We start from the raw sequence: 16,338 nt of genomic DNA on the forward strand, positions 1-16,338 counted from the left end.
AGCAAGACTTCAAAAATTTTCTACGTATCACCTAGTAGCTGTTCACTGAATAAAGCAAGTTATTTTTTTTTCTGTACAAGTTAGCCCTTGACTGTAATCTCACCTGGTTGTAAGTGATGATGCAGTCTAACCTGCTAGAGAGTAGGTGTGGTAGTCATACCCCTAATCGGTTTCTATGCGATATCGCACCGGAACACTAAATCCTTTTTGTATGAAGAGTGGTAACTAGCCACGGTCAAAGCCTCCCCCCACCAGACCAGACCAGAGAAAATTCAGAAGCCAGGAAGGTCGTCAAAGTACCATGATTCAATAAAATTATATTATAATACTAGCCTGTGTTTACTTATATAACACACTTTACTAACTATTTCTTTTACTTTTTATAGATGTTAAGATTGAAGCTACATTATAGTTATGTCCTATTATTTTGTTAATTATATCATACTTTTGACCCCGCCATTTGACCACGTTTATTACTAGTAGGAGGGAAATAGGTATAATTTTAAGAAAGCAATTTTTTTATATTTTTTTAGCTACCAGAGGTCGGTAGGAAAATATGGATACGACCTAGCATTTTTTTTTAAATGTTATTACTTTTCAGTCTTGCAGTAGAGCAGGCTTTTGTCCAGCAGTGGTTCGTATATTAAAAGGCTATTTATAAGTACTAGCTTTGTCCACGAAAACTTATAACGCCGCGTAAAAAATTATAAAAGCTACAATCTTGGCTTCAGTACCGATCAAAGATTTAAAAAAAAAATTAAAATGTACATAATTTGACCTGTCACAGTTTCATTAAAAGTATAGTTAGGTTTGAGCCGACTTTGATTTCTGGGTGCCAATACAAATAGGACCGACGTAGTGACATCCCTTAGGCTCCGATCTGGACATATTCTGCTCAACAGTATTGCGGCGCTAACGGTCCAAAACGAGGCCGAGAGGTTTTGAATTAGCTTAAGAGGAAATTTAAATATAATCAGTATAGGACTGTGGATCAGCTTTCTTGCCTGCCCGGCCTTGCCTGTCCGATACTGCAAAAAATGCTTTATAAACTTATTCTATTAGCCTAAAAGCGGAGAGTAAATAGTTTTAATCAAAAATAAAAATTAGTTGTAATCTTTAACTATATGAGTGACGTAGTTACGTAGAGACCCTTAAAGTAAATAAGATAGATTGAAAAAAATAAAATATATAGATGAGGATGACTGAAAATTACAATGCGGCATTAACGGCAGTCTGCAATCAAGTTAAATCAATTGAAATACGATTTCTAACCCATTAAACTTCCAAGTAGCCCGATGTCCAATTTACGATCGTTATCAATTATTAGGTGTGCACGTGAACCTGTTATCGTGAAAAAACAAACATCACATGATCAAGTCATAATCAATGCATATCTAAGTGCGCCTGCACCCAACACACGTTGTAGATGACCGAGCTCGCACAGGGTTACCAGGGTCCGTGGACAATAGTGGATGGTATAGCAATTGCATAAAACTTTATCTGCAGAGTTAAAGGTTTAAATAAGCCTGTACGTAGCCTGTGTAAGCTACAAGTCATCTATTTCTTAAACGTCTTGTACGTTAAAGGGATATTTGTAGGATAGTGATAACAGATGTCACCACTAGTTCTTTACCTCGCGCTATAGTTATTTCTTTGTTAAAAATGCAAGTATCTGGCGTAACGCGATAATCCTTACTTCTAATATTATAAATACAATCGTGTACAGTGCATATATGTTTGAGTGTGTGTGTGAGTGTGTGTGAGTGTGGGTGTGTGCGCGCGCGCGCGACGTGCACATATATGTTAGTCTTTGACCCCTGTCAGTAGAGATCTTCTCAATTTTATGTCACTTTACTCTCACGATTCTGCACTTTGTTATAATCCAGTAATTGTAAGAAGTGTTGGCAATTATCGATTTATGCCTTAGAGTTTCGTTATGGAAACTACAAACTAAGCAATAAAAAGTTGATATATCATGGGCAGTTTTGTAGAAGCAACTTTGTGTTTTTGCTACCAGCTTTGCCCATGAACATCAAAAGCAGGCAATGCCCATGGCAACTAATTAATATAAAAGATTAGCTTAGTTGACCACTTCCCACAAAATCTAAGGTATTCCATGAATAAGGAACCAAAAGTCTTGATACTTGATTTCGCATGTTTAATAATATTTTACTATAACTTAATTCTTAGTTTCTTCGGTCACTTGTCCTGGCGTAATGACGTGTTTAAGGGAAAGTAGAAGGTACCAGAGCACGCGGTAGATCACCGATGAGATGGACGGACCAAGTGAAGGCCGCAATCGAGGCTCCTCTACATGAATGCGCAAGAAAGGCAACCGTTAGAGAAGAGTGGCAACGGATTGCAAAGTTAGCCACAACACCCGGATGACAACCACGACCAGTTGGTCAAGACTGTAACAACTAAGAAGAAGAATATTACTTAAATTCAATTCAATGATTATATTGTGAACTTGCAAACAAAAATTATAATAATGTGAATCAAAATTCCGCCTCACAGCATGCAACGTCACGATACAATATTACATATAGAAAACACTATTGCGGACTAGCAAAGGTTAATAATCTTTGTTGCTAACTCTTTCCACCAAAGCTAAACTATTAGGTACAACTAATAATATTAAAAAAGATAATAAAGTCATATCGAAAATTTTAAAACACACCAGTTTTTATCAAGACCCAAAGAATGGGCTGACATATGTCACATCTGCGTAGCTGCGTTAAGCAAATACCCGTAAGGGGTAAACTAGTTTAGTAAACTAGATTTTAACTGCCTCGTTATCTAGTAGCCAGAAAAATCGACACCGGATCACGACGTCCTTTGGATCAATTCACTGGCCGAAAATTGCGAGGTATTGCTACTTTAAGTCGCAATATACTCAGCAATAATCCCGACCAAAGAAACTAGTGGTCCCTTGTTGAACTCAAATTTCTCTTTAGTGCAAATTTTCGAGTAAATAAACGTCATACGTGCTTCGCAGTCGACCTCTGCATATGGAAGGTCGCGCCGAATTTTCCGATTATTAAAACACATTTAGCGTATCTTTCGCGGCTCAATTTTAATTGCTTTACAGATGCCCGCTGCGCAGCCTCACAACGCGTAATATAGATACGTCACTAGCCACTACGCCGAGCTTATTATGGACCTACAAGCCTCTTAGCGTATTGCAGCGTCGATTATTTATGTTTTTACCCTTCAACTGTAAAGCTTTAACTGCTATTGATCCTACTAATATTATAAATACGAAAGTTTTTATGGACGGATGGATGTTTGGACAGAATTTGACAAAACTTTTAAGTAATACGGCTTATATATCAGAATAACACATAGGTTATAATTTATTAAGGTGTTGTATAAATTTGCCTAATAACACTAAGTTTCAAGTAGGTAAGTCGGAAAAAAATCTGAAATCTACGGGTGGCAGGGCCGTACGACGCGACAAAAACACTTCTTACACACAAGAAATGAGAAATATCTCGCAGATGAAGTCGCGCGCATCCGCCAGTAGAGTTATAATTCCAAGTGCTCCATATTAATTGTATATACCCAAACACGCAATCAGTTCGAATGCAAGTCATATAACTCTGCTCTCTAGCATAATTTGCATTGCGTATCTTGCACAAGGCAAAATAAAAAATTCTGAAATTATAAATTCCCAAATTGCCTTTTCCGAAATCAAACCCGGGAATCCTACTTTAATTCGAAGCGCTCACCGTTGTGCCAGGGAGGTCGTCAAAAGTTCCGATATTCCGGACACGTCGCGCAAATCCTTGGCGTCTGGTAACCCTAACGTTGCACAATGCAGTTATCTCCAAAACAAGTAGGTGACAGGGATTATCTGTGCAGTTTAACTGTCAACACTTCGACACGACTACATAATCGCTGCAATGACGTTGAACGATAACCGCGAAAGCGCTCGTCTTCTATAGGTACGCGGGATATCATTAACATTCCCGGCATATTTTAGTCCCACTGGTGGGTATAGGCATCTTCTTTTTTAAATAGAAATGAAGATAGAATTTTTGAAAATAGAAAGGTAATGACAGGCAGATTGACCAAATGGTATAATGGGGCCTCACCCTATTACGGAAGCATCAAATTCAAATTCGAAAATGTTTTATTCAAGTAGACTTTATCACAGTCACTTATGAAGCGTTCATACATATAATACTAGCTGTTGCCCGCGACTTCGTCTGCGTTTGATTTTTTTTTTGATGTGGCAATCAATTTAGTTGTAGTTCTAGTTTAAATGAGGGGTTTGCTTTAGTCCGCTGAGGAGTTCTGTCCTCTATCTCTCATCACATTCATCAGATGTACACAAAATTTGGGCATTATAACCTTTAAAGTACAAAAGTAGTTATTTCAATCGGTTTTTATTTGACGGCGTTATGGTGTAAAGTTGACCAAAACCTTCTACCCCTGAACCAAAAGAACTGAGCTTAATTTTGGGATAAAAAGCATCCTATATCAATTGTAATACCTTTAGAAATATGTGTACAAAGTTCCATGATCGGTTTAGTAGTTTTTGCGTGAAAGCGTAACAGACAAACTTACATTCACATTTATAATATTAGTAGGGATAAGGATAGGGATAGAGATATAATATGTTATCATCAATGCTAGGTGATGGTGATAACTACATTAGTTAACTTAAAACTAAAGCTTGGAGGGTTTTAAACGCTCCCTGGTCTAATTAGAGCTCAAAACAAACTTAGCCGAGGTTTTTTGGCTAACTCACAGTCAATTCATATATAGCCATGAAGTTAGAACAGTTATTTTTTTTTATCTTCAATAAATAAAACACTAGCTAAATTTGTTGTGGCCTCTTCTTAGACCAGAACGCGTTTGGAACCTAGCTTTATTTTTAAGTTAAACAATATTGTTATCACCATCACCCCACAGCAATGGAAACGTATGAACGCTCCATAAGTGTCTGTGATAGAAGAATTAAGAATATGCCTTCAAGAATAAATATATTTTTTAATTGGAACGTAGCTGAACGTATGATGATGATGATGACAGTAAGGAGGTCAGCAAAGGTCGGCCAGTGACCGCCCCGGACAGCTCGTGAGGTATTGACCTTGGTAATCCCAAGCTGTAATCGGCCACAGTACACCGGCAGATTAGCCCGGCGGGCGGGCTGATCGGGCACTTGGGGGCTTCCGACGTCTCACATTTCGATGTTATGAGAATCCAGTTCTTTGTTACTGACTCAATACGACTTATAGCTATTGCTAACCGGGGACATCAAGCATAGAAATCTTAATAACGATACACTAGAAATGGCCTTTAATACTTTATGAAATTAAACGCACACACACAAATGCGGGCGCGCGCGGCCACACACACACGCATCAAGGTTTAGAATGAGAAGGGTTTAGCGGCAGTCTACCATACCGGTCAAATGCAGATTTGTATTCTACACACGGTCCTTAAGAAAATAATTAAGAACTCTCAGGCTTGAAGGTGTCTTCACTACTTTAATTGCTTGAAACGTATGAGTATGTACCTTAGAAATGTAAGTGGGAATCAAACTTGCTTCCGCTAAAGGAAGGCTGGAGTCTTACTCATTGGTCTAGTGGTTGGAATGTTCAACCATGGTTAACGAAGTCCTGGATTCGGATCCCGGTTAGGCCCAGAAGTTGTTATTGTGTATTTCCTGGTAAATAATTTTCAGTAGCAGCCCGGGATTAGGAATTGGCAGTGTTAACCCTCGGAGAGCACTTTATAGTGATAGAGCCCCACCAATCCGAATTGGAGCAGCTGGGTGACTCTTTGCTCCAAAACCGTCATCTTTGAAGACTAGGCCTGTGCTCAGCAGTGGGATATAAACGAATAGGCAGCGGATGGATAAAATATTACATTACCCAAATCAATATGAGCAGTACACAAAGGATTCCCTTGACCCAAGTAAATTTACGTCAGCCACATTACAATAACAAAAGACTTATAGATTTCCGCAGATAAATCGCGGAGATCGTGAACCATGCGAAGTGTCGGCGACTGCTCGCTGACGTCACCATCTACGATAACGACGTTGTGTCAATAACCCGGCCGTAAGTGTGTCACAACTCGGGCACCACTAAGGCCACAGGTTGGTACTACACTAGGCCGCGACCTGTGAAGCGACCGGGACGAGATACATCAAATTCAAAAAAGGCGAATGAAGTAAAATATACTTAGTTCTTTAGAATTTAGAAAAGTTTGACACCACGCACCATACAAGCGTGAATCTGTTGATTACCTCGTTGGCTCGCTCGCTCGTTTCTATTTGTGAAACTGATCCCTAGTCGAGTTTTGACAGAAAGTCTCGAATAATTAGCATTAAATATAAAAAGAGCCAGCGGCGGCGCTGCAACTTTCCACTAGCATCTCAACAGCATTCCTAAAATATAATTATGTTTGTTTTTACTTACGCAGGTACTATGTAGTTTTAATTTTTTTGCGATCGCAGTGGTGAGCACGGACTTATAAAAGATGTCCCGGATTCGATCAACGGCATGCCAAATTGTGGAACTTATAATTTCTGATTTATTTCTAGTCTGGTCTAGTGGGAGGCCGCACAAGTTAGCCCGCTACTATCATAAGCTGCATCACCATCGTGATGGCAGTCAAGGGCTACCATGTAATGGAACATAAAAAAAATACTAAATGGTAGATATTTTGTGTTATATTAATAGTGCGACTTGTTGTCTAACGCGCAATGGCGACGCGGTTGCAAGTAATCAAACTACATGCACACATACACACGTGTGTTCATATATAGAAATTCGATCCCACGCTAACGTATGGTGATATAGATAGAGAACGGGCTAATAGAAATGAGAGTGCTGATAAAATCAATCAATGGAGGATGTTAGGTCCAGCAGGAAAGTTTTTTTTTATGGAGTGTTTGTTCAATTCTGAACATGCCACCCTAATCGGAACTACTTAATGGATATATTTATTAATGTCTCCACTTAATGGGCACTGTATACATTTTCTTGTCCGGCCTCCTTAGATAATGGATGTTACATACAGATAGATCCCGCTAGTCAAGATTAAAGTGAGCCCTGAACGAGAGTCTTTCTTATTTCACCAAAATGTGATAAACATCCTTGATATAATTGCACTCTGAGCATTTAGGCGAGACATATTTTCCCACTAGGTGTGCAGTTGTCCATTAGTACCAGCAGCTGGGGTCCATGGAATCCAAAAGATTTTCGCAGATTATTAGCAATCGTCGGTCGGCCAGTTGTACGTCAATTCACAGCCTTAGTAATAAAGCATAACTCAAAAGGAATAGGCTGATTGCTGAATAATCTTACGTATCACTAATTGTGAACACTTTGCTATAGTCAAATATAGGCAATCATCGCAACGTAGAAGGACGCAAAGAAGGGAAGTAGGAATTTAGTTTTACAACTCTGCCATAAATATATAGCAACATATTTCTTTTTCTAGATGCGTAGTAACAGTAAATAAGTATTGAGATAAAGATGTAGGAATATAATCAACAGACAAAACTCACCAAATCGACTTTAGCCATAATCTTATCTTCCTCATCATTACTGTCGGTCGTGACAGTTATAAACGTGCCGTGATTGGATTCAAGTTCCTTCGTAAAGATTTTTATTACAGCCTTCCATTTTGTTCTGTCCTCAGCCATTTTGATACTGTAATAATGAGGTCTGTGATGGAGTTTACCTGGTCGGACCAGTGACGAGATAATCGGCCGCGTGGTCTTTTCCTCCCCCTTACCTACTAAAGCTTCTTTAGGTTACTTGGCAGGCGTCGGGCAATGAGACCAAAGCAACTAGGAACATTCTTGTAACTCAATGTGGAGAGCCTGGTGGATGGATACAAAGCTGCTCCAGGAACGACAAAGGGAATGACCAGCACAGTTTGGATCTTGGGCAACTTCCAAATATTTTTGTATCTCGATAAATGTTATCATAAAATAAATCTTTTACATCCACTAAAATATTGTTTTGATTGGAACCCCAGATTAAGAGAAAATCTATTTCTAAGAATATTTTAGGTAAGCTTTAACACAGGGTCGAAGGGCTGCAAAAAACAGCATTGCAGTAGATTTAGCTCATACCGAGAAAATATAATTCTCAGCTCACATCTCAGCAACACAAACCGGCATGAGACTGGAACTACAACTACAGTTTACAATGACTGGAATAAATTCAAGTAATTAGCACACAAAAATGTTGTTTACATTCGATTAAAATTGGATAACGAGATATTTTGCGAAAAAAAATTCGACAAATCATAATCGATAACGTTTCGATTACCCTCCATTTATGATTATTCCAATAATAAAAGTAGTTTTATAATTAAATAGACTCGGGATGGAAAGCACTTTTTTTGTAGTCCCAAACTGAATTTAAAAATTAAATTTAAATTACCAAATATATTATTGCCTGACACAACCATGGCCCTTGTATTGTCAATGTCCTTGGTTCTCTTGGATCCATGGTATACGAAGCATCATACTCCAACATCACATTTTCAAAGCCATCTGTTATTTTCCCTTTGGCCGCTCGTACCGTCCATGCCTCGGAATCATAGAGAAAGATTGAGAAGAGTAATGTTTGGACCAGTCTCTTTTCGAAGTCGAGCCTTATCTAGCAATTGCCAAATCTTTGACTTTTCGGATTCAGTTCTATTTTGCCTTAGGATCATATGAATGCATTCCAGTTTCGTTCCTAGTCGCAATGCTTTTTTAACAGACTTCCTTCAAAAGAGAGGAAGTTATGATTTTGATTGTTTTTTTTATTTATGTTCGGGCATAACTCCGTCATTGACAATCGAATTTGAAAAACTCTTTTTTTGTTCTATACATTTCGAATCCATCCCATTGCCATTTAAATTTTATGTAGATCTGATGAAGAGTTTCGGAAATCTTAAAAAAATAACAGCAAAGCAACCGTGATTGCGGCTATCCCATAAATACGCGACTGAAAGCTTGTTGTATCACACAGTATTCCATCTAATGTATAAATGATTCCATGTAAATGATTTTGTAGCATTAAGCTGAACGTTAAATTTACTTTTCTACTAGATTAACTAATAAAAAATTCGTCAATGGCTGGGTGTACGGAAAAAATATTTTGAGTTTATGCTTACACCTTTGAATTGATTGAAATTAAAGACCTGTGATGTATATTAATGAGTGATAAGTTATAAATAAAAATAAAATCTTGATTTATAGAAAAATATATTTACTTATTACTTGGTATAAAACTTAATATCGAAGTAGGTTTCTTTTTGTTACAAATTTCTCTTGTATTATGACTTTACGTTACATAGGTCAAAAAACTCATTCCACTATTCTATGCTCTGTTGCTTCTGAAGCAGTGTGGCCATTCTCAGCGACTTTGAGTTAGTGCAAAGTTGATAATGATACTCAAATCGCTCGTAAATGATACTGTCGTAATGATAAAATATTTCGAAATCTGATTTTTTTAACGAATAATGCGACTTTTTTCATTTCTTCAAATGTGTCATTTTCTTTCGGCAGAATATAATAAAGACGAAGTATATATTATATTCTGCCGTAAGAAATATTTGTTGTATTGGGTCACAAAATTGTGACACGTAAACAAAAGTACCCCCTCCCTTATGTAACCTACGCCATTCCACGAACTATTTGACCCGCCCTCGTAGTTTAGATAAAAATGTTATTTTGCACAGATAAATATTTTCTAATGAAATTTTGTTATTATCAACATCATCAACTTATTTAATGCCCAAAGCTGGGCTCAGGCCTAGCTTCTAAAGAATCAGGTGTTAAGGCTGATAATCGCAGAGGCCAATGGCTTAACTTGTTTCCAGAAAACTATTACAAATAATAAATTAAAAGAATGTACCTATTACATCATTATACTATTACCTACAAAAAAAGCCCGCAAGGGAATATGTCTAACTATCAAAGTTAAGTCGCAGGTGAAAACAAAGAGATGTTGATTTTACAATGAATTATAGTTAAGTCAACAACAACAACAATTCAACAGTTATCCATTGTAAAGTCAACATCTCCTGAGGATGCTCCGGTTTCGGAGCGAAACGTGCGTAGTGGGCACATTGCCGAAGATCAGTTCGGTGGTTCAGTATAAAGATTGAAGAAATTATAAATTACGCAAATAAAGCTGAATTTTCATCATGCATGCATGATGCATGCCAGGAATTGAACTATATTCCCCCGAAAGGGAGGCCGAAGCTTAAACCACTAAGCTATCACGCCGCTTAAGCTATAAACCCAGTAGTTTGACATTAATAGGTCGAGGATACTGATGGGACTCGAACCCGTTGAGGTAATGGTTGAGGCCACAAGCCCGCACCGCTGCGCCGCTATATTGTCGAACCTTAATGACTGTGGAAACTCACATGTACACGTGTTCACCCGCCCTTGACCTGCATGTTAATGCCTTAGATAAACAGGCTTTGTTTTGTTGTGGCCGTAGAGGAAATATTTTGAAGTGCTCGTATTGTTTGGCATCGGCGTTAAGGATTCTACACAGAAAAGCCGCCGACTCGATGACCGAGTTCGGCGGCTTTGTGGACGACTGGTTGGTCGGCGGCTTCACATCTTGGTCAGCGGCTTTCGCGTCTAGATCCCTTTGAGTTCATTTTCTAAATTTGTATAAAGTAGATTTTTAGATAGTTTCTGGATTCATGGCTACATTTTTGTAACGCGATGTAGTAATGAAGTACCGCGCGGCGTAGTGGCACTAATGTCAAAACGCAGAGCAGCGTTGTGGGAGGCGGCGTAGTGAAACCATTTCTAATATAGGTACAATGTGGACGTTCAGGGTGTGCGAGTTTTTGAATCAGTAAACGCTCACTTTTTGGCATGAACCGGCAGCCGCTATCACAGCGCGCAAACTATTACACAGATGACAGAGCGAACGAACTATATATTCTGCTATGCAAACTCACTTACGCATTTCTTAGATATATTAGTAGGGATTGTATCAAAATATACCTGACAAACGATTGTTGTGAGACTTCGGCAGCCTGTCGATGTAAACAAGTGTGTACACGTGCCGCCGGATGCGATAACCCGCCAGCGAGCCTCGGCCGAGGCTAGTGGGCGGCAGCCCGCTGTATTGTTTACTAGAGTAACGACGTAATCTAATGCCACCCTTACTGTGTGACTTGCACGCTCCAAATTATAGACGTCTTCGACTATGACCACACTATCGTTATATGAACTCACTATAGGGCACGGGTGTCCTCCCACAGTGAGAAGGGGTTATGGCCGTAGTCTAACAGGCCGGACCAGTCCACACACCTTTGAGAACATTATCGAGAACTCTCAGGCATGCAAGTTTAATCACGAAGTTTCCCTTCACCGCTGAAGAGAGTGATGTTTTAATTACTTAAAAAGCACATTACTTAGAACAGTTAGAGATGCGCGCTGGGATTCGAACTCGGCCCCCTGAAAGTCAAGTCTAGGTCCTGTGCTCCCCTGGGCTCCCACTGGGCTATCAACGTTGCCGCTGCTACCGCGTTGGACACACTATAAATCTATATATATCTATATATATAAAAGAGAAAGTGTGTGGGTATTTTCCGTATAGGCTCCGAAACAGCTGGACCGATTTCAATGAAACTTTCAGGGAATCTCCGGATTGACCTGGCGAGTAATCCTGTAAAGTTTGGTGACGATCGGAGCACTCCTATTTTTGAACTGTCAAACTGTCAAATGCAGCTTTTATTAAAAATTTAATGATGTAAGTTTATTGTTTAAATAAAATAAAGCAAAATCTAGCCCGGCGAAGCGGGCTGGATACGCTAGTAGTATATATTGGTGATGCAAATGGGGTCGCCTGTCGGTGCTCGGCGTTTTGGGAATTACAGTATTTTAGTAGTAGTACAGCTTTTTGTGTCGGGGCTCGTCAGGGGAAGTACTACTGCCATGCTTATTGCTGTCGCTATGCAGCTTTGTTTCTATGTTCTGATCTGAAGGGCTGGTTGCTGATGCAATAACAGACACCTAACCCTCAGGTAGGTGTTCACAGGGCGGCTCGTTTTAAAAAGTGTTTCTAGCGTGCCATGCGAAGTGTTTGTTACTCTGGTTATAGCTGATCTTTCATCATCATAGTAGGACAATCTGCATGGTGCGTCTAATACAAATACAATTTAAAAAAAATCAACGACATTCCTGGCGCAGTAGAAATAACTAGACACAGCCGAAGTTCACAGCTTCTTAGACCAGGGCGCGTTTGTGTGCTGTTATGTGTCACGACCAGCAGCTCCATCAAGACTTGGCTAGGTTTTACAGAACGTTTTTGGTGGGATTATTGTTAACATGTTTAATGTATGAACATGCCTGTGATAAGGTCGAAATAATGAATTTTTATTTGAATTTTTTGTACCCACAGAATGCAGAACAAACGGAACCTCATTCAGCCATTATTGCATTCAGTGCGTTGTGTCCAAAAACAGTAGAAACGCCCCGCGCACGTCTCACTGTTCGTTCGTGTGTTCACCCGCGGAATGTTGCTAGCTCATAAACTTTCCCATTTTCCCCATTTTATGGTTAGCATTTGGAACATTAGGGTTAAAATAGTAATTATTTTAACTGCTAAGAGCAATGAAGTGACTAACCGCCTGAGAAACACTATTAAAGTGGAGTGGTTTTTTATGTTTAAATATTAGTCGTGTGCGTCGGCCCCCAACGAGGTGGACAGACGACATCAAACGAGTCGCTGGGAGCCGCTGGAAACAAGCGGCCCAGGACCGTGGATTTTGGAAATCTCTACAAAAGACCTATGTCCAGCAGTGGACTTCAACCGGTTGAAGTGATGGTGTTGATGATGACACGGCGTCTGTATGTCCTTAATTGTATATTTCTACCTACGTCTACAGACCGAAGTCTGTAGGGTAGCTGGCTTCGAGGATTTGCCTCCTTACCAAGGCTCACTCACTGACGCAATTTTACTGCGACGCTGTTTCCCACTATTTACACTAGATGGCGTTCTTTAGATACCATATAAATCGTAGTTAACTTGCAAGCAATCGAATAGGTAGACGTAGGTAGAAAATCTCACACTAGGCACACTGCCCCGGAGAGAAAACTCACATATTAAGAATTCCAAACCGCTCCCACCGGGGATATAACACGAGTCCTCCATCTTATAAGACATCAGCGCATTTTCGCATTTATAGTATTAGCAAGGATGTTTTGATTGTCACTCGTTGTTCATCTAATGTACTACAGAGTTTTACGTGGAGTTCATGTTCGGTCAATGCGTCACTGCCCGCTCAAGTGGATTAGCGACTACCACCTAGGTGTAGAATTTTATCGCTCGTGGTGGAGCGAAACACAATAAGAACACTATTTAGATAGTCAGTTACTATTTACTAGAAAAGTATAAGTGCAAAACATGGTTGCAATAATGATATCAAGGGATGAACAATCGTGTATTGTCTATAGAAACCAGCACTCTGTTTCGTTTTTATTACACTCCATGGTTAGTCGAGGGGCATCTTCTTTTGGTTAATGACTTTTTGTTATGCCGATTAATGTCCACTCTATGTCCAACATAGGCACATAGGAAATTTTGTAGGGTGTCCAAAATCCACGGTCCTGGGCCACTTGTTTCCAGCGGCTACCAGCGAATCGTTTGCTGTTGGCTGCCCGCCTTTTTTGAGGCCGACTAACGCTGCGTTTACCGGTTCGAGGTCCCCATTCCAACTTGGGACCACAATGTCCATTCGCACTTCACCTTTGCGACTTGTTGAGCTATGTCGTTAACTGTAGTTATTTAACGGATCTCTGTATCGGATTTAAGTACATTTAAATTTTATTTGTTGTATTTGGTAAAGTATATTACTTTGCCAAATATAATGCCGTGGAATGTCGTGGAGCTTGGAGAATGCATGAAGGTTGATCGTTTTTTTTTGAGCCTTTTCTTGATCTTCGTAGTTAGATTCGTCGTACAATAAGAATCGGTTTTCTTCATACCTAAACGTATGATTTGACGAATTGTAAAATGCAATATCATTGATTATTTTTCCGACCCAAATATCGACCAATAGAATTGCACCATTCGACGTCACGTGGTACAACCTACATGGTATTATACTGATAATTTTTTGAAAATTTTCTCTGGTAGTTGCTATATATAAACAATTGTATTTTTAATTGCACTAGCCTGAATCTTAATTAAATGTTGTTTTATTCATTATGAAATTCTTATTTGTTAACTGTACATTTCGTCTCATGGTGCAATTCTATTGGCCGACATTTGGGACGGAAAAATAATCCCCCGAATACCACACGAGCTTCAAAATTATCTGGCATTTCCCTCAAGGTTCCCTGCAAACAAATAAAGTCGTCAAGTTAACCTGAAAAACTTGAATCCTTCATTTGTTTGCAACGAACCTATCGGGAAATACCCGATAATTTTGAAGCTCTTGTGGTATTATAAGTGAAAATATCGTTATATTTTGTCACATCACGATATTTATGGTATCCCCGATGTTATAATTTCACGTTTGTGAGTTTTTAATAGATATGTATTAGGTACTCGTTTATGCTGTAATAACTGAACTGATTTGGCTCAACTTTAGAACGCAGATTGCTTACACAAGGATTAATTACATAGGCGTATATTGCTCAATAAAACTCAAAAGTTGCAGCAGGAATATTTATTATTTTCACTATAAAAAAATTTCCCTATACTAAATTTCGAAGTTCTACGAAATGTGTTCATGACTGAGCTTCTCAACAATCAATCAATTTGTTTCTTTGCATAGAGTAAGTTGAAAATATGGAGAGTAACATTATTCCAGTAAATCAAACGGTGCCCATGGAATTTGTAACGAAAAAAACCGTAAGAAACGCGGGCGAAAAACGCTGTTTTGTCTAATTTAGGATGATAATTTAGGCAGGTGCACGCCAGTCAAGTTTCATATTTTTTCCGGTAAAATATGATGCAGATACTCGTACTTCATTTATGGGTACCGCCCACCTGGTGCAGGCCACGCATGACAAACAAAAATAAAACAAATAAAATTAATCTAACATTCAAATAACACAATTATTTAACTATGTTAGGATATTTTGTAAATATTAAAGTTATTTACTAAGCAATTATTTATCCCTACTTCCCTACTTAATATTATAAATGTGAATGTAAGTTTGTTTGTTACGCTTTCACACAAAAACTACTTAACTGATCCTCATGAAACTTTGTACACATATTCTTGAAAGTGTAAGAAGTAATATAGGATACTTTTTATCCCGACAGTAAGGAGAGTTCCTTTGGGAGAGGGGATGAGTGTTTGACGATTTTACACCATAACTCCGACAAATTATAACCGATTTTTTTACTATAGAGGTGTAGAGGTTTAGTGATACTGAATACTTTAATTTTTTTTAGATCTACAACTAAATTTAATGCCACATCAAAAACAAAATCAAACGCAGACGAAGTCGCGGGCAACAGCTAGTAACACAATAATTTGTTAGCAAATTATTTTAGTTTTAAAATAATTAGAAATCATTACACATGAATATTGCCAGTCACGCATTGCGCATTGGGTAGGAGCTCGACTTCACTTTCGGGAAGCTGAGTTCGAATAGCAGCACGCCCCTCTAACTTTTCTAAGTTATGTGTGTTTTAAGTAATAAAAATATCAATTGCTTCAATGGTGAAGGAAACTTGCATGCCTGAGAGTTCTACATGATGTTCTTAAAGGTGTGTATAGTACACCAATCCGCACTTGGCCAGCGTGATGGACTAAGGCCTTAACCCCTTCTCATTGTGGAAGGAGACTCTGTAGTGAGCCGGTTATGGGTTAATGTGATGATGATTGCGAGTCGTGTAGCATGGAGAATTCCTAGGATTGGAATAGTTTAACTAAAAAATAAATGAAAGAAGAATTATAAAGACAAAAACAAGTATTACGATGATGACGTCATGTCCATTATTTAGTGACGAAGTTGTTTACTGGTCGTGATAAACGTCACTCGCAGCTTCCTAAATGCTGAGCTTGCAGTGTGACGCAGCAGACAGAGCGGCAAGGTCACGTGTTTTGTACGATAGCACGTGTCTGGGGGGTTTAGCTCTATTCCGTGTTCTGACGCAAAGATTATTAATGCCTGTTCTGAGCATATGCCTGTATAAAGCGGGTTGCTCGCACCCCCCGGCTTTGCATACTACGAGGAATATAATGAATGCGAAAATGTGTCTGTTTTTTACCTAGGTCTGGTTCAACTAGTGCACTGATCGTAATGAAATTTGGCGCATATACCTTGTAATATCTAAATGGACAGGTATGGTAGTAGTAATTTTCTACATTTCACTTGGCACAGAC

The 16,338-nt window shown here is 38.9% G+C and overlaps 1 protein-coding gene across 1 annotated transcript in view; it reads right to left on the bottom strand.

Annotated features, from left to right (window-relative positions):
- The window catches only part of LOC120631881 (serine/threonine-protein kinase D1), a 98,857-nt gene that overhangs the window by 15,938 nt on the left and 66,581 nt on the right, over nt 1–16,338 (bottom strand). The window lies entirely within an intron of this gene.

Source organism: Pararge aegeria, chromosome 19 (assembly GCF_905163445.1).
Source record: "Pararge aegeria chromosome 19, ilParAegt1.1, whole genome shotgun sequence".
Lineage (NCBI taxonomy): Eukaryota > Metazoa > Arthropoda > Insecta > Lepidoptera > Nymphalidae > Pararge > Pararge aegeria.